Here is a 23,496-nt window from a genome sequence, read left to right as displayed (position 1 = left end):
TCTTACAAAGTGAAAATACTGCCTAACTATTTGATGGTAACAAGAAGGAAGCAAGATGAAATAAAAATAAGATACTGTAAAGATATCACCATAAAAGTTTTGCTAGAACTTAATTTAGTCATAAATATTTTAAGAATATTTGGGGGCTTGGGTTATAAATGTGATTTCTAAACTTATACTCCTGTAAAGTTTTTTTTTAAACAAATGTATTGAAGAGAGCAACTGAATTATAAATGTGATTCCTAAATTTATACTCCTGTAAAGTTTTTTTTAAACAAATGTATTGAAGAGAGCAACCAAAAGTATAGTCGATGTTTCTAATTTTATGTAGCTTTATTTGTAGCTTTAAAACATCCACTTCTCCCCAACAGACCAAAAGTGCCTTGAGGTTGGACCCATGTTTTTTGTTTATGTGTTCCTTTCTTGTTCCCAACATTTTATACTGAGCACAGGGTTCAGTATACTGAACTTTCATTGATGCTTTAGAAATATTACTGATAAAGATGAATGAGGAGTTAGTTATGAATAAGTTATCAAATGTCTCTCATATATGAGATTGTTCCATTTTTCACTGATGTATCTAATTTCTGTAGTAGGGTACATGACAGATTATGTTGAGTCATGAATTAGAATATAGACTATGCAAACTATGAGACATATATGTCACACCTACTTTCTGGTTTTGGAACGTGAGGAAATCACTCAATTGGACTGTGAAGATTGGAAGTCTATGTTATTTGTTTAATTTTGCACAGTTTTAATTTTTTAACCTTATTATTGTAAAATAAAACACAGATACAAAAAAGCCACATAAAACAAATGTATAGTCTAAAGAATTATTATATGGCTAACATTCTTTTTCTTAAGTATTTATTTATTTGGCTGCGCCGGGTCTTAGTTGCGTCATGCGAGACCTTCACTGCCACCTGTGGGATCTTCATTGCAGCATGTGGGATATTTAGTTGCGGCATCCGGTATCTTTAGTTGTGGTATGTGGGATCTTTTAGTAGCGGCATGTGGGCTCTTAGATGCAGCATGCAGGATCTAGTTTGCTGACCAGAGATTGAACCCGAGCCCCCTGCACTGGGAGCATGGAGTCTTAACCACTTGACCACCAGGGAAGTCCCTACATGGCTAACATTGTTATAACCAACACCAAAGTCAAGAGATAGAACTTGACCAGCCACCCCAGAAACCCTTCCATGTATCCTGTCCCAATTACAATTCCCTTCATTCTTTTTCACTCTCCTATCCCAAGGAACCACTGTCCTGATTTTTATAGCAGTGGTTCTCTAAGAGTGGTCCCTGGACCAGCAGTTTCATCACTACCTGGGAAATTGATAGAAATGCAAATGCTTGGGCTCCATCAGACCTACTAAATCAGAAACTCTGGAGGTGGAGCCCAGCAGTCTGTTTTTCTGAGAAATCTTCCAAGTGATTCTGATGTGTTTTTAAAGTTTGAATTCAGCAAGGTAGCAGGATACAAGATTAACATACAGAAATGTGTTGCATTTCTTTACAGTAACAATGAAATATCACAAAAGAAATGTAAAAAAAGATCCCTTTTAAAATTGCATCAAAAAAATACTTAGGAATAAACCTGACCAAGGAGGTGAAGACTTACATTCTGAAAACTATAAAACATTAACAAAGGAATTTGAAGATGATTCAAAGAAATGGAAAGATATCCCATGCTCTTGGATTGGAAGAATTAATATTGTTAAAATGGCCATACTACACAAAGCAATCTACAGATTTAATGTGATCCCTATCAAATAACCCATGACTTTTTTCACAGAACTAGAAAAAATAATCTTAAAATTTATATGGAACCATAAAAATACCAGAATTGCCAAAGCAATCCTGAGGAAAAAGAGCAATGCAGGAGGCATAACCCTCCCAGACTTCAGACAATACTACAAAGCTATAGTAATCAAAACAGCTTGGTATTGGCACAAAAAGAGACACATGAATCAATGGAACAGAATAGAGAGCCCAGAAATAAATCCACACACTTACTGTCAGTTAATCTTCAACAAAGGAGGAAAGAATATACAATGGAAAAAGACAGTCTCTTCAGCAAGTGGTGTTGGGAAAGTTGGACAGCCACATGTAAATCAATAAAGTTAGAACAAACCCTCACACCACACACAAAAGTAAACTCAAAATAGCTTAAAGACTTAAATATAAAACATGACACCATAAAACTCTTAGAAGAGAACATAGGTAAAACATTCTCTGACATAAATCGTACAAATGTTTTCTTAGGTCAGTCTCCCAAAGCAATACAAATAAAAGCAAAAATAAACAAATGGGACCTAATCAAACTTACAAGCTTTTGTACAGCAGAGGAAACCACAAACAAAATGAAAAGACAACCTACAGAGTGGAAGAAAATATTTGCAAACAATGAGACACACAAGGGCTTAATTTCCAAAATATACAAACAGCTCATACAACTCAACAACAACAAAACAAACAACCCAATCAAAAAATGGGCAGAAGACCTACATAGACATTTCTCCAAAGAAGACATCCAGATGGCTAACAAACCCATGAAAAGATGTTCATCATCATTAGAGAAATGCAAATCAAAACTAAAGTGAGGTACCACCTCACATTGTTCAGAATGGCCATCAGTAAAAAGTCTACAAATGGGAATTCCCTGGTGGTTCAGTGGTTAGGACTCTGTGTTTCCACTGCCCAAGGCCAAGTTTGATCCCTGGTCAGGGAAGTAAGATCTCACATGCTGCGTGGCACAGCCAAATAAATAAATAAATAAAAATAAAAACTTAGTACCCCCCCAAAAAAATTTTTTTAAGTCTACAAATAATGCTGGAGAGAGTGTGGTAAAAAGGGAACCCTCTTACCTTGTTGATGGGAATGTAAACTGGTGCAGCCACTATGAAAAACAGTATGGAGCTTCCTCAAAAAACTAAAAATAGAGTTGCTATGTGATCCAGCAATCTCACTCCTGGGCATATATTTGGAGAAAACCATAATTTGAAAGATACATGCACCCCTATATTCATAGTGGCACTATTCACAATAACTAAGACATGGTTGCAACCTAAATGTCCATCAACAGATGAATGGATAAAGAAGATGTGGTACATATATACAATGGACTACTATTCAGCCATAAAAAAAGAATGAAATAATGCCATTTGCAGCAACATGGTTGGACCTAGAGATTATCATACTAAGTGAAGTAAGTCAGAAAGAGAAAGACAAATACCATATGATATCACTTATATGTGGAATCTAAAATATGACACAAATGAACTTATGTATGAAATAGAAACAGGCTCACAGATGTCGAGAACAGACTCATGGGGGAGGGATGGATTGGGAGTTTGGGATTAGCAGATGCAAACTATTATATATAGAATGGATAAGCAACAAGGTCCTACTGTATAGCACAGGGAACTATATTCAATATCCTGTGATAAACCATAATAGAAAAGAATATGAAAAAGAACATTTACATATATATGTGTGTATATGTATATATATATATATATATATATATATATATATGACTGAATCACTTTGCTCTACAGCAGAAATTAACACAACATTGTAAATCAACTATACTTTAATAAAATAAAATTTTTTAAAGTTTGAGAACCACTGCTTTATAGTAATGTCTTCCTTGTTTCTCTTTATAGTTTTATCACCAAAACATGCATCCCTAATACTGTCCTTTATTCTTACCCATTTTTAAGATTTAATATGTTTTTTACATCTCTTTTAATCTAAGTGTTTCCCCATCAGCCCTTTCTTTTCCTTACAATTTGTGTGTTAAATAACTCAGGCTATCTGACCCGTGGTTTGGACTTTGCTGATGGAATACATGAATTTGAATTTGAATACATGAATTTGCTGATGAATACATGAATATTCACGGTGCAGTGCAACATATTCTTCTGTCCTCTGTATTTCCTGCAAATTGGCAGCTGGATCCAGAAGCTTAATTGCACTTCAGTTTGATCTCATTGGCAAGCCTATAGGTGGTGTTCTGTTCTTTCATCATATAAAGTCTGGTTGTCCCTCCTTGAAGCTGATGATAATGTCTAGATCTATTAATTTATTATGGGCTGAAAAATGGTGATGTACGAATTCTATCATTTCTTTTTTATTTATTAGCTAGAATACTTTTACAGAGATGTTTCCCTCATCTATTAATTTGATAGTACAATTTATATAGGAAAGACAATAAATGTTTATTTATTTATTTATTTATTTATTTATTTATTTATTTATTTATTGGCTGTGTTGGGTGTTGCTGCGCGTGGGCTTTCTCTAGTTGTGGTGAGCAGGGGCTACTCTTTGTTGTGGTGAGTGGGGGCTACTCTTTGTTGCAGTGTGCAGGCTTCTCATTGCAGTGGCTTCTCTTGTTGTGGAGCACGGGCTCTAGACACGCAGGCTTCAGTAGTTGTGGCATGCAGGCTCAGTAGTTGTGGTGCACAGGCTTAGTTGCTCTGTGGCATGTGGGATCTTCCTCGACCAAGGCTTGAACCCGTGTCCCCTGCATTGGCAGGCAGATTCATAACCACTGCACCACAGGGAGGCCCCAGCAATAAATGTTTGCTTCTTTCCCATTTTTTTAAAATTAATTAATTTATTTATTTTTGGCTGTGTTGGGTCTTCGTTTCTGTGCGAGGGCTTTCTCTAGTGTGGCAAGCGGGGGCCACTCTTCATCGCGGTCCGCGGGCCTCTCACTGTTGCGGCCTCTCTTGTTGAGGAGCACAGGCTCCAGACGCGCAGGCTCAGTAGTTGTGGCTCATGGGCCTAGTTGCTCTGCGGCATGTGGGATCTTCCCAGACCAGGGCTCGAACCCGTGTCCCCTGCATTAGCAGGCAGATTCTCAACCACTGCGCCACCAGGGAAGCCCTCCCATTTTTTTAAACCAGGTTTGAAGATAGTAAATTAGTTCCCCATTATCCTCCAAAGGTGACCAGTTATTTTTTTAGTATCATTATGACTCATGGATTTACACATATTTGATATGTTTCAATCCATTACTAGTATGATCATTTTTGAAGCTCAAACCATTCCATCTTGGGCCAGTGGGAATCACTTTAAGTTGACTCCTGAGTCCTTCTGTGAGGACCCTAATAGTCTTTTATAGCTTCCTTGCTATCTGGAATAATAAGATGTTCCAGATCCATTTTGTACCTTTCTTACCCTGGACCTGAAATCACTTTTTAAGAAGCCCTGGCTACTTTTAGAGTAAAATGGTGTTTCACAACCACAGTCTGAGCACTAGAGGAACCCACTAGGGTGAGACATTGTTTTTAGGCCTTTTCAGTAAATGGGGAAAGTTATAAAATACGTGTGTGTGTTTATGTGTGTGTGTGTTAGTTATCTAGTGCTATGTAACAAATTACCCCCAAACACAGATGCTTAAAACAATAAACATTTCTTATCTCAAATAGTTTCTGTGGGTTAGGAATCCAAGACAGGCTCACCTGGGTGGGTCTGACTTAGGGTCTCTTACGAGGTTACAGTCAAGATGTTGGCCAGGTCTGCAGTCATCTGAAGGCTCGAGTAGACTAGAAGATTCACTTCCAAGGTAGGGCATTCCAAACCTGGCAATTTGGTGCTGCCTATTGGCAGGAGACCCAACTGCTTACCACATGGTCCTCTCAAGGGGCTGCTTAAATGTTTTCAAGACATGGCAGCTGGCTTCCCCTAGAGCAAGTGATCTAAGAGAATAAAGCAGAAACCACTATGTCTTTTATGATCTAGCCTTGGAAGTCACATTCTCTCATCCCAAGTGATCTTCCTAGTTACACAGGAAGGGTCAGCAGAGGGGAAGGGATGACAGAAGGTCACGAACATCCAGAGGACAGAATCACTGGGGACCATCCTGGAGGATGGTTGATATTTGAAGATAAAATAACTCACACACATTACTACTGATACTTCCATTTCACATGTAAGACTCGGGGTTTTTATTTATTTATGCTATATTATATTGCCTTCCTTTCATACGGAGAATCCTAGCAATTAGAGTTATCTCATAATTACCCATTTGTTCTTAGGTTAGTTCAGGTCTTTCAAGTGGCAAACACCAAGATAGGATTAGACATGCAAAAGATTTTGGAGAGGAAAAGCCTGGAAAGGGTGAATGGGAGGAAACAAGAGTGGCAGGGACAGTCTGCAGACTACAATGCAAGTCTAAGACCTGGGAAAGTGACTGGGGCAAGAAGGAGGATGGGTAGGAAGAGCCCCAGGTTAACAGCCCAATTCTAAGAAAGTTTGGGCCAGGCAGATGGGGAGCCCTCAAGCCAAAATGTGAGTTGGAGTCCTGCATCCAGCAGGAATAGGCCTGTACTAATGTACCCCGCCCCACCCCCTCAGTGCTCATTCATCCATTGGGAGGAGGGGGCATGGCAATGGGAGATCCAGAGGGTGGAAGTTGGGGCTGTCAGTCAACTACGCTCCAGGAAGCTGAAGATCTGAAAAAGAGGCTCATTTTCATGGATGCTATGGTTTCATCCCACCTTGTACACAACAGACTCAGAATAACGATACCAGTACTCTCACCACTAATATGATCACTGAAAAGAGTTAAAATGTTTTAGTGTATGCTCATTCCAAAATCCCTCTTGTAAAAATACTTCTGTGTTTATGATTCAGAATATAGTCATTGCATACTGTATTCTCTCCTTTCAACCCTCATTTAAGATGTTTATATTTTTACAAATCCTTCCACCAGGATTTGTAAAGTTACACACATCCTCTCCCTTTACAATCTCCTCTGTCCTTAACCATAATCAGCAAAACTAAACCTGACTTCAGTGTATCCTTTCGTATTTGAGAAAGGATCTGAAATTCTGACTGTAGCACAGTCTGGTTACTTAGACTGCTCTAAGTAAAATGTAATAGATCTATGACTTTTGGTCACACATATGACCTCAAAGCCCAAACTGGATAATCCAGACCTGATCTGATGGCTCAACAGGTAGATGTCTGACCTGCACCCATTCCCATGCTGGTGTAACTCACATCCCCAGGGCCAAAGCAGGAATGCAAAACTACATGAATTTTTTAGCTAAAACATGTGATCTTGAGGAGGATGTGCCTTTGAACAGGCTCCTTCCAGGACCCTTAGGTATCAGAAGAGTATGGGGGCTGAGGCAGAGTGTGGGTTCAACCCTTCTGCTGTTAGAGGTACTTCAGTTGAAAAGTTTGAGAAGCATTGTTCTATATATAGCTCAGGTATTAGGGAGGATCTTTCAGCTTTGTAACATAAATAACAATAAGTGAAGAGTCGTAAAGAAGCTGGTGCAGCAGAGCAATTATTCTGGGAGCACAGGTTTTAGTCTGGGTGTCATGTCTTCCCTCCCCTTTCTTATTCATGGCCCCAGAATTTTCACCATTCATAATGGCTTTGTAAATCAGTTAAGTACACAGAGACGAATCCAGGCAAACTCACATCCGTGAGAAGGATCCCATTAAGATTCCCAAGATGAGAGCTCCCTGTGAGAAACTGCCATTGAACTTTTTGATAGTTCACCCTTGAATGAAAGTGTGGAAGAGTTACAGACGATCTCTTTGGCCTCCAGTAGGATAACTACTGCTTCACGTTTTTCTCTCATTTCCTTGATCTTCACCAAAAATTGAATGAGGCTGGCCTTCCAGATGCTGGTGGTCTGGTCCAGTGTGCTCGCTAGGCTGCCGTGGAGTCCACTGTGGGGATTCTTGCTGGGTAAGGCAGCTGCCCCCTGGCATGAGGGCAGCAACTCCTCAGGCAGAGAAATTCACCTCCAGGGCAACCATGCCCACTCCTGCTACCTTTGTTTTAAGAAGAAGGATTAAAAAAGCAAATGGGCTCTGGCTTTGGCTCCTGATTTGTCCTCTGGGCTAAATTCTTCCCACTCAAACCAAACACCTCCTACTTGCCAAGAAAAAAAAGATTCAGACTTATAAACTGGACTATGGAGTGATTATTTTCATTACAAGAAGATTTTTCATTTTCAAGGAGAGCATTTTCCAGTAGATTCCTTCAAATAACCAATTCCCCTGGCATGTTTAAAAGGAGATATGATTGACAATGGCATGACGCATGTGGAGCTCTTGGGCTATGCATCCCATACATGTCATCGTGGTGGCCTTGCCAGACAAGAGCGATGGAGATCCAGGCAACTCAAGGTTGCATTAAAATAGCATTTCTAGAATCACAGTGGACAGAAAGAATCTTTGAATACACATTGTCTGACTCAAATGTTATGAAACCAGGTTTTGTCTTTGTCCTCGCCCCTTCAGCCAACCCTTCTTTAATTCAATTCCGCCTGCAGTTGCAGTCAACTGTAGGAGTTAAAGAGTATAAGCCTTGGAGGTTGACTGCCTGGATTTGAGTCCCAGCTGTGCCCCTTACTCTTTCTGTGACCTTGGGAAAGTTATTTAGCCTCTGTTCTCTCATCTGAAAAATAGTTCACATTAGGATTAAGTGTAATAGTATATTAAATATGATAATATATATAAAACCCAATCTGCCTGGCACATACTAAGTTATCAAGTCCTGTTAATAACTGTTAGATGAGCAGAATGCCATTTCCTCAAACTCAGCAAATAAGACAGGTGTCATGTTCTGTTCTGATTACATGATCCATGAACCAAGAGAGGGCTCAATATGCAGATTCTCCTGACTTTGAATTAGCACTGAGAGAACAATTCTGTTAGTTAGACAACACTCCAAACAGCTCTATCTTCAGCTAATATCTCCTTAAAGTTCAAATGATCAGTATTAAGCAACTCATCCAGCACATCCATTTCTGCAGGGCACAAAGGGCTGTTAACCCCTCCAAGTGACTTTATAGAGAGATGTTTGTTAATTAAAATTAGAAAATCTTCAAGTGATATATCAAGACTCTTCTGTGATTAAGACAATTGGAAACAATTGGCGTTTTTTAGATGTCCTGGGTAAAATGATTTATGGTATAACCTATAGAAGCCATTCTCAAAGAGTGGTCCCTAGATCAGCATCATCAGCATCAACTGGGAACTTGTTAGAAATGCACACTTTGGGGCCCCATCCCAGACTTATTAAAACACAGCCGCCTGTGGTTTAACCAGCCCTCAGGTGACACTGATCTATAGCATGGATGGCACATAGATCCGTGCTTCCCACTGCACTCTACCTCCTCCCTCTCTCTGACAGATACCGTTAATGGAACTGAGCATTTCTTTTTTTTTTACAAGATTGTTTTAATATTAATTAATTGATTGGTTGATTTTTATTTATTTGGTTGTGTTGAGTCTTATTTGTGGCAGGCGGGCTCCTTAGTTGTGGCTCCAGGGCTTCTTAGTTGCGGCTCCAGGTCTCCTTAGTTGCAACTCACAGTCTCCTTAGTTGTGGTAGGCAAACTTAGTTGTGGCATACGTGTGGGACCTAGTTCCCTGACCAGTATCAAACCTGGACCCCCTGCATTGGGAGAGTGGAGTCTTATACACTGCGCCACCAGAGAAGTCCCAAACTGAGCATCTTTCCCACTGAGTCTGGATGAAATCGTAGAACCCTTTTCAATACAGTGTCCACAGTCACTACAAATCAATCCAAGTTGGCATGGCTGGTCAGGGGATGGTACTCTGAGGTCTCAATTAAGCATTCTTTATTTTTTTTTCTTTTTCTCTTCTTTTATTTATTTTTTTTATTTAGCCATGCCATGTGGCATGTGGGATCTTAGTTCCCCTACCAGGGATCAAAACTGCGCCCGTTGTGTTCGAAGTGTGAAGTGTTAACCACTGGACCAGGGAAGTCCAAGCATTCTTTCAATTACTTGAATTTCCCTGAAGGAAAATTGTGCCTCTACCTTAAGAGGTCAGGAGACCCTCAGGACACCAAGAAAGTACTTGGTGAACTTTCATAATCACCTCTCCTCCCTGACATATGCATGCTCAGTAACCACAGCGTATGAAATTTCCCCCAGTTAGCAACACAGGCACAGTGTCTGTAGCACAAGCTCCTGCCAGAGAGCTCAACCTTGACATAATTGCCATTGAAATCCTTTCAGACAGAACTTCCCTAGTGGCTCAGTGGTTAAGAATCTGCCTGCCAATGGAGGAGACACAGGTTTGAGCCCTGGTCTGGGAAGATCCCACATGCTGCAGAGCAACTAAGCCCGTGCGCCACAACTACTGAACCTGTGCTCTAGAGCCCGTGAGCCACAACTACTGAGCCCGTGCACCTAGAGCCCGTGGTCCGCAACAAGAGAAGCCACTGCAATGAATAGCCTGCGCACCGCAACAAAGAGTAACCCCCATTCACTGCAACTAGAGAAAGCCCACCTGCAGGAACAAAGACCCAACACAACCAAAAATAAATAAAATTTATTTTAAAAAAAATCCTTTCAGACCATGTTAAATGTCCAACTGACATAGTATGAAAGTCACATGCTATCTACTTACTTACCTGTATCTAATTATTCTAATATGCTGCATTTTATGGGAAATAGATCACAACAAATTTGTATACTGTGACCTGATTAGCTTTGATTCCTTTGGATTGCTGCCATCCCACCTTAAAAAACCCTATCTTTTGAAAAAAGACTTTGAGGTGGCTTTCAATAAGACATATATATGATAAACCAATTAGAGAAAAAAATAGAAAACCAAAAGCTTTGCAGAATTTCAGGGCTGCACATGTACTAGGACTCTAGTATAATTGGTTATTGTGGTTAAGCATATTCTTGGCTCTGAGCTATAGAGAAATATGGTAGTTTAAATAATTCTCATTATCTGGGTAAAACAAAGTATTTCCACTCTTCAGAGGAGACACTCTCCTGGAATATAAGCATCAGGATTCATATATGATGTCACCCTATTTGCTACCCTGTTATTCTTTAAGACTTCTGACTTTCTCTTTTTACTTCTTTAAGGTAAATCTGAAAGCTTAGTCATCAATATTCAATGTAGATTGGCCATACAGCACAAGATCAACCCATATTAAGATTTGTCCTGTTTTATCATTGTCTGTTGTTGTGGCATTATTCAGTGTATGAAACATCCAAAAGTTTCCTTTTTATAAATGGAACTTCATTTATCTTTGACCATATTGCCTAATAAATATGAAGTTAACTTGCTACACATCTTCATTGAATGAGGTTATTTCCTTAATAGCATTTCTGAAAGATGGCTATTGCTGTTAGTAACAGCTGTTGACATCCTGAGAATTTAAATGTTCAAAGCAATTCAACATGAATTTTTTTAGCAATCTATTATGTGTCATAAATGGTGTGGCTTGAACTTCAAGGCATGCTGGGGGTTCCCAGCTAGGAAGAGGATTTGAGCTAAAGTCAGCCAAGACCAAAACACAATCCAGGTCCAAATCCAAAATCAAGAAGTCTGATTCGGAAAGGTAGAATGGGGCGTGATGCAGACCTTCATCAGTAACAAACAGCAGTAGTTCTTAGAGGTCAAGTCTGAGTCCAAGACCAGGACATCTGTTCAGATCACCGGAAGTTATAACTGGTACAAGGTTCAGAGAGATTAGCAGGAATTAGCTGAGTTCATGGCTTCTATTCATAGCTGGACTTCAGTTCTAGCAGGAAACTGAAATGGATACTAGCAAGGTAGGGAGGAAGGCTGTAGCTGGATGTATATATTGCTGCTCAAAGACTAATTTCATCCCCAAGCAAATTAGACATTGGATATAGGGCCATAGATGACTTTCATGCTCTACCATGGTAGACACGGTTACATGCCTCTCTGGTATCCAGGACCTTTTTCTTCCTTCTTCTTTGTTCTGGGCAGATGTACCCAGCCCAAGGCAATGGATTATGAAAGGTCTAAGAAACTAGTTATAGCAGTCATGTTTCCTGGCTTCCTAGACTCCCTTGCAACAGTAAGTGCCATGTGACCCAGTTGTAGCCAATGAGACAGAGGGGGAATTTGTTTAAGATGCTGTTGGAAAAACTTTTGTTTTTCTTTTAAAAGGAACAGAATTGGCACAGCCCTTCTTCCTGACTTGCCCGCAACTTGTTAACCAGGAAGAAAAGGTAAAGAGAATCATAGGGAGGTCAGCCCTGCCATCACTGAGCCAATAAACTAATGCCAGCAGCCATTTTTGTCCAGACTGCTGTGATGTAAGAATTATAAACCTCTTTGTTCAAACTATTGATAGATATTCTATTATTCACAGTGGAGAGCATTCCTAACTGATACCCCACTCACTATGATGATGGAAATCCTAACCACTATCACGTTCAGCGACTGGAGCTGAGCATGCATGTGACAGAAGATGGAAACAGACATGGCACACTGTGCTTAGGGTTCAGGGCCGTGGAAAGGGAAAAGGCAGTGATTCTGGTTTAGGAGCCTCATACTTTTGTTTGGGAAACCAAACTTGTGACATGGTCTGATCAGATCCCATCTGAAATATCTGCTTTAGTTCCGAAGTACGTTTCTTAAGATGGACATTATCTAAGGTTAGCCTAGGATAGTCAAGACGTTGGAAAACATGCCGTGAAAAGAAGGGTTGAAATTAGAGAATTCTAGCAAGAAGGATGTTGATAAATGGAAGGCGTTGTTGCATTAGGTGGAGCATTCTATGTACTTCACCTTTACTATACTAGGCAGCAATCTTGTGGTCTCTAGACTCAGTCATAGCTAGTCCCAATCTGGGTTCCAGCCCCTATTAGCCACATGATCTTGATGAAGCTGTTAAAGCTCACTGTCTCTCTAATGTAAAACATGGTGACTATAGTTGATAATGCTGTATTATATAATTGAAATTTGCTGAGAACTTAAATGCTCTCACAAAAACAAACCCCCACTACCTCATACCTCAAAACCTCAATATCCTCATCCTCAAAATGGAGACAATAATGGAATCAAGCTCATGGATATGTGTGAAAAATAAATGAAATAATCCCTGTAATACACTTAACTCAATGCCTGGAACACAGTAAATATTCAATAAATGTTATTGGTATTATTTTGAGAAGTAATTAAGTACATGGACTCTGGAGTCAGAATACCTGAAATTAAACCCTAAATTCATCATTTGCTGGCCATATAACCTCGAGTCCGTCTGTTTCCTCACCTGTAAAATGGGGATAATGATAGCACCACCATCAAAGGATAATTATGAGTATTAAATAGTGGAAGTGAAGCTTCTGGCACAGTTAAGTGCCCAATAAATTTTGGCTTTTATTATTGTTAGCTAGACCTTGAGCAATATAAAAACTTGATCGAATTCTTGTTCTCAAAATGCTTATTATTTTAGTTTCTAAAAACTGAGAGGTGGCGATATATGTATAGCTGATTCACTTTGTTATAAAGCAGAAACTAACACAACATTGTAAAGCAATTATACTCTAATAAAGACGTTAAAAAAAACCCGAGAGAATTCAAAAATGATGTATGTGCAAAAGGAGATCAGGGAGGGAAATAATCAGCTGAGGCTGGAAAGGTTAGGGGGAACGTGGTGGAGGAAGTAGGATTTCAGGTGATGGGTAGAATGGATGTGGGGGGAATGGAGAGAGGACAGGGGATTACCAGTATCTTTCATTATCAGGAGACTATGTATGTCATTTTTTTTTCCTTCTCCTGAAATAAACTGAATATTTTAATAATGTGATTTAGAAAAACACAGTGTGTGAAATAGTTTATTCCTTATTTCATAACTGCTCATCTAAGCACTTTCAGTGATATTTTTTAAGTCATTGTTCAACACACAGTTCAGATCATGTCTAAACCAAGAAACATATAAGAACAAGAAATCAAACAGAGCCCAGGGATAGGTACCTAACCAGTAGGCATTTGATCCCATGTGTAAATGATGTTTAACAGTGATTACAACAAAGATATATGAAGCATACCGGTGCTCTTCTTTTTTCTGTGAAGAATGGATTATACCTTTGGAAAGGAATCTATCAAGAGTTCTTTGAACCCAACAAAGAAATTTCTATTTCTAGAATAAGGAATACTGGCTTCAAAGACTTCGGCAATGGACTCAAGTGCTTCCTATCTTGGCCACGCCTATCTTGCTAGCCTTATCTCCCAACTTCCTTCAAACACCCATAGAAGCCAGAATGGGCTAGTGTCCTCGAGGCCTCCCGAGTGTGTCCTGGTCCCATGCTTTGCTCATTAGCAGCCAATGTTTGCCCTTGAGTAGGTGCCACCGGCTGGAACCACACCCATTTTTTCCATGTGCTGTTTTGCCAGCCTGGAATCCTTTTCTTGGACATCTCTATTTAGCTAAAGCTTATAAACCCTGTAAGAGGCCTTCTCCCTCCATAAGAGTCCTCATTGATTTCTCTCTTTTCTAAACAACAGCGTTTATCATCTACATCACGGTTGGGAACATGTGCCTTCCAAATACTGGGCTGCTAAGGCCACTCCTCTGGTCCCAACTACCTTCTCATGTTTTCCTTTCTCTTTTCCATACCAGCCAGACGTATCAGGTAAGAGCAACATGGGCAAAGCCCAGAGGCCCCAAAGAACCTGGCATTAAGGTTTGTGGGTTAGTGACTTGATGGTTGTGTCCCCTAGAAACATCCCTAAAAAGCAGAACGTAAACCAGTTTCTCCGTGGTCAGAATCTTAACCATATTTTTGCTTCATGAACACAATGTCCTGTTACAGTGTGACCATCTTTTCCCGCTCTTGCTAGAAATCTCAAACCTTAACAAACTGTGACAGATCAGTCTATTAAGTTAAGTGGCTTCATGCCTAACAGGTCTGCTTCAGGGCGAGGCAGCCTCCTAGCTGCAAAGCTGCTGAACTAGAAACATTATCTTTCCTCTTTCCCCTAGAAGATGATGCATGATTGCTCTGCCTTTCCTTTATGATCCTAACACGCTGTTACAAGGGGAAGCCTTCTCGGATTTGTGATTGATAGGTTTGCGCAAGGTGATAACTGGCCTAACTGGCTTGCCTTACAGCTGAGAAAGGAAGTTGTCTGGAATTTATCCCACTATCGCTGAGCTCAGACTCCAATTTCTTCTTAGCACAAGATCTGTTCCTCAGAGAAGTTGTCTCTGCCATTTATTTTCCCCTCTAACACTTCAAGCTTCGGCTCCACATCACGATTTATTTGTATGCCAGGAGTTGTTAGATAAACAGACATTTGAGTTACAAGCAACTGGAGATTATTAGACAGTGGATCTTTCTCTCTTTTTCTTTTTAAATTATCTCCTTCTAAAACGGATACCTGGTTTCACTCTGGGAGAGTTCCTGAAAGGCTGTGAGGAGGAACTATACAGCACAGCTTCCTCTCCTCTAGGCTGTGGGCTTATCAATGGCAGGGAGTGTGTTGACTTTCCTCCATACATGCAGAGTCTTACACTGGGCCTGGGCCTTACTACATGCTCTACAAATGTTTGGTGCATAACCTCTGAGATGGATTAAACATGTCACTTACTATTTCTCTCTCTTACTGAATAGGCAGATGATATAATTTCTTGACCAATGTTATGGTCAAGAATGGTCAAGAATATGGCAGAAGTGATGTCATGCCAATTCCAGGCCCAGACCTTAAGGGACTGGTGGTTTCCATTTCCTGTCCCTCAGAACCCTCTGAAAGCCCTGCCAGGTAAGTCCAACCACCCTGAGACAGTTTTGGTGAAGAAGCCAGTTGGCAGTCCCAGCGAAGTTCAGCCTTCCCCCGTCTCCCCACCGAGATGTAGACCTGTGAGTGAAGACTCCAGACTACCAGCTGGGTACCACTTACAAGAGAGAATGGCCTGGCTGGGCTCTCCCAGAATTCCCTAATCCACAAAATTGTGGCATATTTAAAAGATGATTGTTTTAAGCCTTTAAGTTTTAGGATAATTTGTTATACAATAATAACCAGAATAGAATCCTTGGGGAGGCTCCACATGTATTATTCAGCACCCTAGAGATCAACTTGTATCCTTATAGCTATCATTCACCTGGCTAGAGCAGGGTGGTACACATGTGAGAAGAGTAGGGCTGATTCACTCCAGCTAGTTATGGCCCAATAAATGTTGTTTCTCATCCTGTGTGCTGCTGGGCAGTGTAGACCAGAGAACCAGACCAACCTCAGGACACAGAGATTTCAAATAGGATTGTATCTGGCACTTGGAACCCAAGAGGACTGAGTCATCCTAGTTTTTTCTTGTGAATATTGGAAGCGTTAACCACTGAATAGAAATAACATTTCTAATAGAATGGGATAAGATGGAAATTAGACAGAAGACCCGGACTATTCATGATGATGATGGAGTGAGAACCACTGGACTAAACGAACATAATGACACAAGGCAGATGCCTTTTCTTTCTCATCCTAATGGTAGGTCCAGAGAAATATGGTTGCAAATATCGACTGGGGGTGGGATGAAGAATGAGAGAAATTCGAGCAGAGAAGAAGGGGATCTAATCATTGTGTGTATACTGGGAATTTCTGGTTCAAGAGACTGGAAAGCATCTTAACAACATTTAAAATTTTTCTGAAAACAACTGAAGGGAACAATTCAAGAATAAAATAATGACAAGATAATTGCTTAATAAGAAAACCCTCGGGCGGGGTATTAAGAAACTTCCATTTCAGTCCCAACACCTTGCAAATGATTTGACTTTTTTTTTTAATTAAATGTTTTTAATTATTTATTTATTTATTTATTTTTGGCTGCGTTGGGTGTTCGTTGCTGCGTGCTTTCTCTAGTTGCGGTGAGCAGGGGCTACTCTTCATTGCGGTGCATGGGCTTCTCATTGCTGTGGCTTCTCTTGTTGCGGAGCATGGGCTCTAGGCGCACGGGCTTCAGTAGTTGTGGTTCACGGGCTCAGTAGTTGTGGCTCACAGGCGCTAGAGCGCAGGCTCAGTAGTTGTGGTGCACGGGCTTAGTTGCTCCACGGCATGTGGGATCTTCCTGAACCAAGGCTCGAACCCATGTCTACTGCATTGGCAGGCGGATTCTTTACCACTGCGCCACCAGGGAAGTCCTTGACTTCTTCTTAACTCTGTTTTCTTGTAAAATGATACCTTAATGGAAATTATGTGGATTGAATTTCAGGAGAGGAGATTAAGAAGTGGCTTAGAAAGAAAAAGAAATAATGTAGGATTAAGATATATACCTACCAACTCTTGAGAAGTTTGGAATAGAAACTCTTCAAACAAACAACCTCTTTTTAAAAAAAAAAATTAAGATAAATCACTCTTTTACTATTATATAAAATCTGATTATTACATTTATATAAACAATTAACTGTGGGGACTTCCCTGGTGGTCCAGCGGTTAAGATTCCTTGCCTCCACTTCAGGGGGCACAGGTTCGATTCCTGGTTGGGGAACTAAGATCCTGCATGCCACACAGCACGGCACCCCCCAAAAAAACCCAAAACTGTGGTTAGATAATGAAAGGCAGTAAATGAACCAGAGAGACATATAAACAGCAACATTGTCTAAGAAGAATTCAACAGCTAGACTCTTTCTGCTGTGTCTTGGGCTGGGTGTAATCCCCCTACAATGAGATGAAGACCAAGCCAGCTGCCCTTCTGGGCTTTGGGGACACAAAGGAGCCCCAGGAAGTGGCCACAGTGGCACTGGCTGAGAGCAGCTCTCCTGGGCTCGTAGTCAGCTGCTGTCACTGAGTGAAGATTCTTAAGTACATCCTCAGCGGGAGAAGCCATCTTTTTGCCTCGCAGGCAGTGCCAGTGGGGACAGCAGTGCGTCTCAAAGTGTGCTCTGTAGCCTCTTGGGGTGCTAAGTATGTTGCATCCTGGGAGCCACCCGGACCAACTAAATCAGAACCTCTGACCCGGGGGCCTGGGAATCTACGTTTAACAGGCACGCTGGGTGCTTTCCCTGTGCATCCCACAGTTTCAGGTCTGCTGCTCTGCATTCCCTTGCACATGACTCTTCCCAAATACTCCAGTGTGCTCCAGCCTCGGTTCCTTTGTTTGCTGTTCTCCCTCCAGGAACGCCCCACCCCCTCTACTTCTTCACCACATGGGCCAAGATCCACTGGCTTCATGGAGCCATCCCCAACTCCTTGATCTCTTTTCCATAAACTCTAACTATGCTACTTAATCCTGTCTTATCCTACTTTGTAAGCTCTTTGATATGGACAGCAAATCCCCCTTCATGGCCTAATTCCATTAATTCCTGCCCAGGGCAGAAAGATCCCACCTCAAATGGTTCCCCTTTCTGGCAAGACCTGTCTCCCAGCCACCTTTTATTTTGAGTAAGTGTTTTTACTTCTCATCTTCCAAGACAGAAGGAAGGGTTGGCCTACAGGCCACCCCCACCATTGTATTGGGTTTCAGTGATTGGACCTCAAGAAGCACAAGACTTCTTCCACCACTATTGATTGTTTGGGGTTTTTTTCCCACTACATTATCCTCCTCAGCATCAAAATCAATTTAAACTGAAGACTTAATGTTTCTGTTTTCTCCCAAGTACCTACTAATTTCCTTAAGGGCTGATACCTAGACTTATACTTCTTACATAACTCTTCCATCCTGCACATTTATTGTTGCCTGCAGGACCTCTTCTGTGGGAACTGCCACTTCCACAGCTATGCCATGGTTCCTATGCTCTTTTGTGCAACACGGCCCTGGGCTCCTGGTCACAGCTGATTGGACTAGAGGCAGGCACCTGATCCAAAGCTGGGTTAGCCAGGTATTTTGTAAACTTTTCTCTTAGGGAATTTTGTAAACTTGGGAGATATTTGAATTCTGAATGAACCCAGAAGGTATTTTCCCCATGTGGACAAAAAAGTCGAGGAACCAACCTACAGAAAGAGAGAAGGATGCTATAGAGGCAGATGCAGAGGGAGAAGCACGTGAGTGATGGAGAGAACGCGGACGGTACTGTACAGTTGAGTCCTGAACAAGGCGAAGGTTAAGGGGGCAGAGTAGTTGAAAATTCAAGAATAATTTGTAGTCACCCCTTGGTATCTGTAGTTGCTTCTTATCCTCAGATTCAGCCAAACACGGATTGTGTAGTACTGTAGTATTTACTACCAAAAAAAAATCCAAGTGGATCCCTGCAGTTCAAACCTGTGTTGTTCAAGGGTCAAGGGCCTACCCCTGGGTATCTTGGAATCAGAATTTTTGGAATAAAGTCCCTGTTTCATTCCAGCTAGTTCTGGAGGCTACGAGGATGTCTGGAAAGAAAAAAAGGGCAACAGGGGTTTGTGGATGGCTTTTAGGTAGCCAAGCCACAGGGTCTAACAAAATGTGTATTATCTCATTTAATCCCCCAAACAATTATGTGGTTTTTTAAAAAATCCATCATTATTACTATTCCTGTTTTAAAGGTAAGAAAATCAAGGCTTAAAGAGGTCAAGTAACTTATCCCAAAGCCACCTGACTACTAAGGGCAGAGGTGGAGGTGGGATTGAGGCTGGGTCCTTCTGCCTCCGCCACGCTGAACTGCCTTCAGGTGAGGACCAGTGGGTGTGATACTTTCATTCTTGCTCCCATAGTATCAGTCTGGACTAGGGAGATTTGAATGAATTCTACAAGTCAACCCTGCATCTTTGAGTTGTCCCCAGCTACTTGGCAGGGACTGTGATTTGTGCTGCCCTCTAGAGGAAGTATGGAGCAACGAACTCATAACTGCGCAGCATCCCTAGGAGCCGGAGCTGGTTGTCCTGAGAGGTGGAAGCAGCTGGGGGCAGCAGTCCTGAGAGCTCCACTGCCAGCCAGAGCAGCTCACATGGGCGACCCGCACCACAGGCAACGATGAAGATCCACTCTAGCAGTGCCAACCACAGCCACCATGAGGGCACAGCAGGAGGTGCCTTTGAGAAGAGTCCACCCTACCAGCATGAGTTAGGGTTGCCCTTGATATCTGAGATGGGCTTGTGCAATGGGGGTGAGGGGAAGGGGCAGGAGAGGTGAGGGGAAGGTAGAGACCATGTTTAAAAGGGCAAAAACCTTGGGAATGAAGGGAGGTTCAGGAAACTTTTTCTTTTTCAGGAACAAAAGCTTCTTGACCAGGAGCATAGAGACCTCTGAAAGAGGGTAATGCCTCCACACATAAGTGTTTAGTCTAAAGAGATGGGCCCCTGGCCTTCTCCTTTTGCATTTAAAGAAACAGAAGTCCAGGAAAATTAAATAATATTAGCGTTGTGTTTGAGTCCAGAAATCCACACCAGAATCCAAGGTCTAGTAGATCTTCCTCCACTTCCCAGGGTGATCATTTCTCTGTGTATCTACAGAATAAATTAAAAAATTACATGTATTGGCCACAGCCATTTCTCATACCTGAGTAAATGTACTCATCACTACCCCCCAAATAGAAAGAATCAGTGATATGGAAAGAAACTTTTAAAAGTTTCATCTCTAAAAAACAATTTAGGATATTCAGGGTGAGTGCTGAGTTGTTTTAAGGTCCTGAATATACTTGAACCGTCAGCATTATTCATTCTTACCTCTTTGCTCTTCAATAAAGGCTAGGATGGCTTTAACGATCCAGCTGTGCTCCTTGGTGTGCCCACCGAAGGACACCCTCGTTACATATGTTCCATGCCCTCAGGAACACGCCAGGTGTGATTTCTCTTGCAGAATCTTGCTGCGCTCTCCTTGGATGCCTTGAAGCAGCTGCAAACTCAAGTGCCCCTGCAGCTCCTGGGTCCTTGTGAATGTCGCCTCAGCTCTGGCTGGCAAGGGAACAAGCCAGATGGTTCTAGGAGGCCTCAGCCCACAACTTCCAAGTCACGAGCAAGTCTCTTTTCATTTCTAGGGATTTTAAAAAGACGAGGGAGTGGAGGGAGACCTTTCCTTCCCCCACCTTCTTTCCCTGACACATCCTTGACCATAAAATCTGATGAAAGGGATAAAGAGACAAGGGTGAGTGGAAGGAAATTTCCACCTCCTCAGAGAATATTCAAGTTGTTTAAAAGAGCAAAGAGCTCCCTGAAAGGAAGTACTATTGAAGGGATGAATAAAAATATTTGAAATGATCCAAAGATGATTTCTTTTAAAAATGACTGCTGGAGTAGCATGTGCTGATGCCTACATAGAAAAGGATCAAAAGGATGGGTGAACCAGGACTTTCAGTCCTCCTGGGATTTTTATGGAGCCCATGTTAATAAGAAAATCATCAGAAAGCCAGGAATAGCTTGAACAGCTCAATGGAGTATGTTTCAAAAGAAGATACCTATGAGAAGGACAAGAAAATTTGTGATGGTGCCTTTAATTAAAACGTTATTTAATGTGACGTATCAGCAGCTATAAGCTACCGCCTCTCACATTTATAACTCTAGTTCTGACCTCTTCTCTGACCCATGGATTTCTAAATATCATGCTTTAAGTGTTCTATAACCTCTTAGGTGCAAATTTGAATATGTCTCTGCCTTCTGAAAATCCTTCAGTGGCTCCTTATTGCCTACAGAATAAAGCCCAAGCTCCTGAATGTATCACACAAAGCCCCTTGTGACTGGTCTTCATTCTCTCTAGCTGACATTGGTGCCTAAACCTTGGATTGTCTCCCTGCCCCAGACCCCCCTATCTTCATGGCTTCAGAAGCTCAAGGAGGCCTCCTAGTAGCAAGATGCTTTCTACCCTTTTTAAGATCAGGTAAAGCCAGTTAGCGATTTGGCCACTCCATCAGGATGGAGCCCTAATTCTCCTTTGCTATTAAACTTTGTTCATTTATTCCACAAACATTTATGGAGTGCCTTGCTTGTGTTAGGAACTATGCTAGAAAGTGGAGATCTAAGAGGAAACAAGACATATCACGCCCCAGAGTTTACATACCGAGAAAACTCTGTGTATTAGTTTCCTATGACTGCTATGCCAAATTACCACAAATTTAGTGGCTTAAAACAGCACAAATCTATTGTCTTGCTGTTATAGAGGTCAGAAGTCCAAAGTGGGTTTCACTGGGCTAAAATCAAGAAGTCAGCAGTGGGGCTTCCCTGGTGGTGCAGTGGTTAAGAATCTGCCTGCCAGTGCAGGAGACATGGGTTCGAGCCCTGGTCCAGGAAGATCCCACATGCCGCGGAGCAACAAAGCTCTTGCACCACAACTCCTGAGTCTGAGCTCTAGAGCCTTCGAGCCACAGCTACTGAAGCCCGCGTGCCTAGAGTCTGTGCTCCGCAACAAGAGAAGCCACTGCAGTGAGAAGCCTGTGCACCACAAGAAAGAGTAGCCCCTGCTCACCACAACTAGAGAAAGCCTGCTCGCAGCAACGAAGACCCAACACAGCCAAAAATGAATGAATGAATGAATGAATGAATAAATAAATAAATAAATAAACAAGTCAGCAGGGCTGTAATCCTTCTGCAGGCTCTAGGGGAGAATCCATTTCCCTTGCCCTTTCTTGCTTCTGGAGGCTGCCTACACTACTTGGCTCATGGCCCCTTCCTCCAGTGTGAAGCATTTCAACTCTCTCTCTGACTCTGCTTCCATGGTCAGTCCTCCTTCTCTAACTCTAACTCTGACGCTTCTACCTCCCTTTTATGATTGCATTAGGCCCACTTGGATAATTTCAGGATAATCTCCCCATTGCAAGATCTTGAATTTAATCACATCTGTAAAGTAACTTTTGCCATGTACGGTACCATAGGCACAGGTTCCAGGCATTCAGATATGGAATGCTAGTCTGCCTACCACACTCTGCTAAGCCCTTTTACTTTGTCTTTAAAAGAGCACTGTTTGCTCATTCGGCAAGCATGCAAGTGTCTACTATGTAGCAGGCACTGTTCTAGGTGCTGGAAATACAGTGGTAATAAAGCAGATATTCTAGATGAGAGATAGACAGTAAACCAGTAAACAAGTAAACACTATGTCTGGGGGTGTTAAGGACTCCAAAGAAGAATAAAGTTGGGTGAGGCGCCTGGGGAGTATGAGATTGGGGGGATTGCTATTTCATAAAGGGTGACTGTAACAATCAAGGTCCAGTTAGGAGAATAGAAACCAGTGTTGGTAATTCAAAAAGAGGGAATTTAACACAGGGGAACTCTTACATAGGTGATGGAAGGGCTGAGAAGCTAACCAGGATGATGAGGCAACCCAGAGATTCTTAACACTAGAAGGTTACTATCACCCTTAGGCTAAAGATACTACCAGAGCCTGGGGAAGGTTCTTACCCAGTACAACCTGGGGCCAAAGAGGAGATGTATCTGCTGCTAAGACACTGCCTGAGGCAGACAGAGAGGAGGAGAAAGGTCTGCCCCTTTATCTGGCCACATTCTTCTCCTGCTTCTCAGTGGCGGAACCCAACCAGCTAGAGGCACCAGACAAGGAAGCCTGGGAAACACAACCCATGGGGGTCCACTCCCAGTGAGATGTCACAGGAGGAAAGACAGCAGCCAAGAGCAAGACAACAAATGACCAACACGGTTGCCTTGGAACAGACACCTAAAGGAACTCAGAGAGTGAGTCATGTAGACACTTGGGGAAACAGTTTTCCAGGCAGAGGGAACAGCAAAAGCAAGGCCTGGAGGCAGGAGAGTGCCTTGTGAATTCAAAGAACAGAGAGATGCGGGTATGGCTGGGAAGGAGAGAGGGAGGGTGGGAGGAAGGAGATGAGGCCAGAGTTCCAGACGGGAGTCAGAGAATGAACAGCTTTC

This window comes from Mesoplodon densirostris, chromosome 4 (genome assembly GCF_025265405.1).
Source record: "Mesoplodon densirostris isolate mMesDen1 chromosome 4, mMesDen1 primary haplotype, whole genome shotgun sequence".
Taxonomy (NCBI): Eukaryota; Metazoa; Chordata; class Mammalia; order Artiodactyla; family Ziphiidae; genus Mesoplodon; species Mesoplodon densirostris.
Note: the sequence above shows the minus strand (reverse complement) of the source record.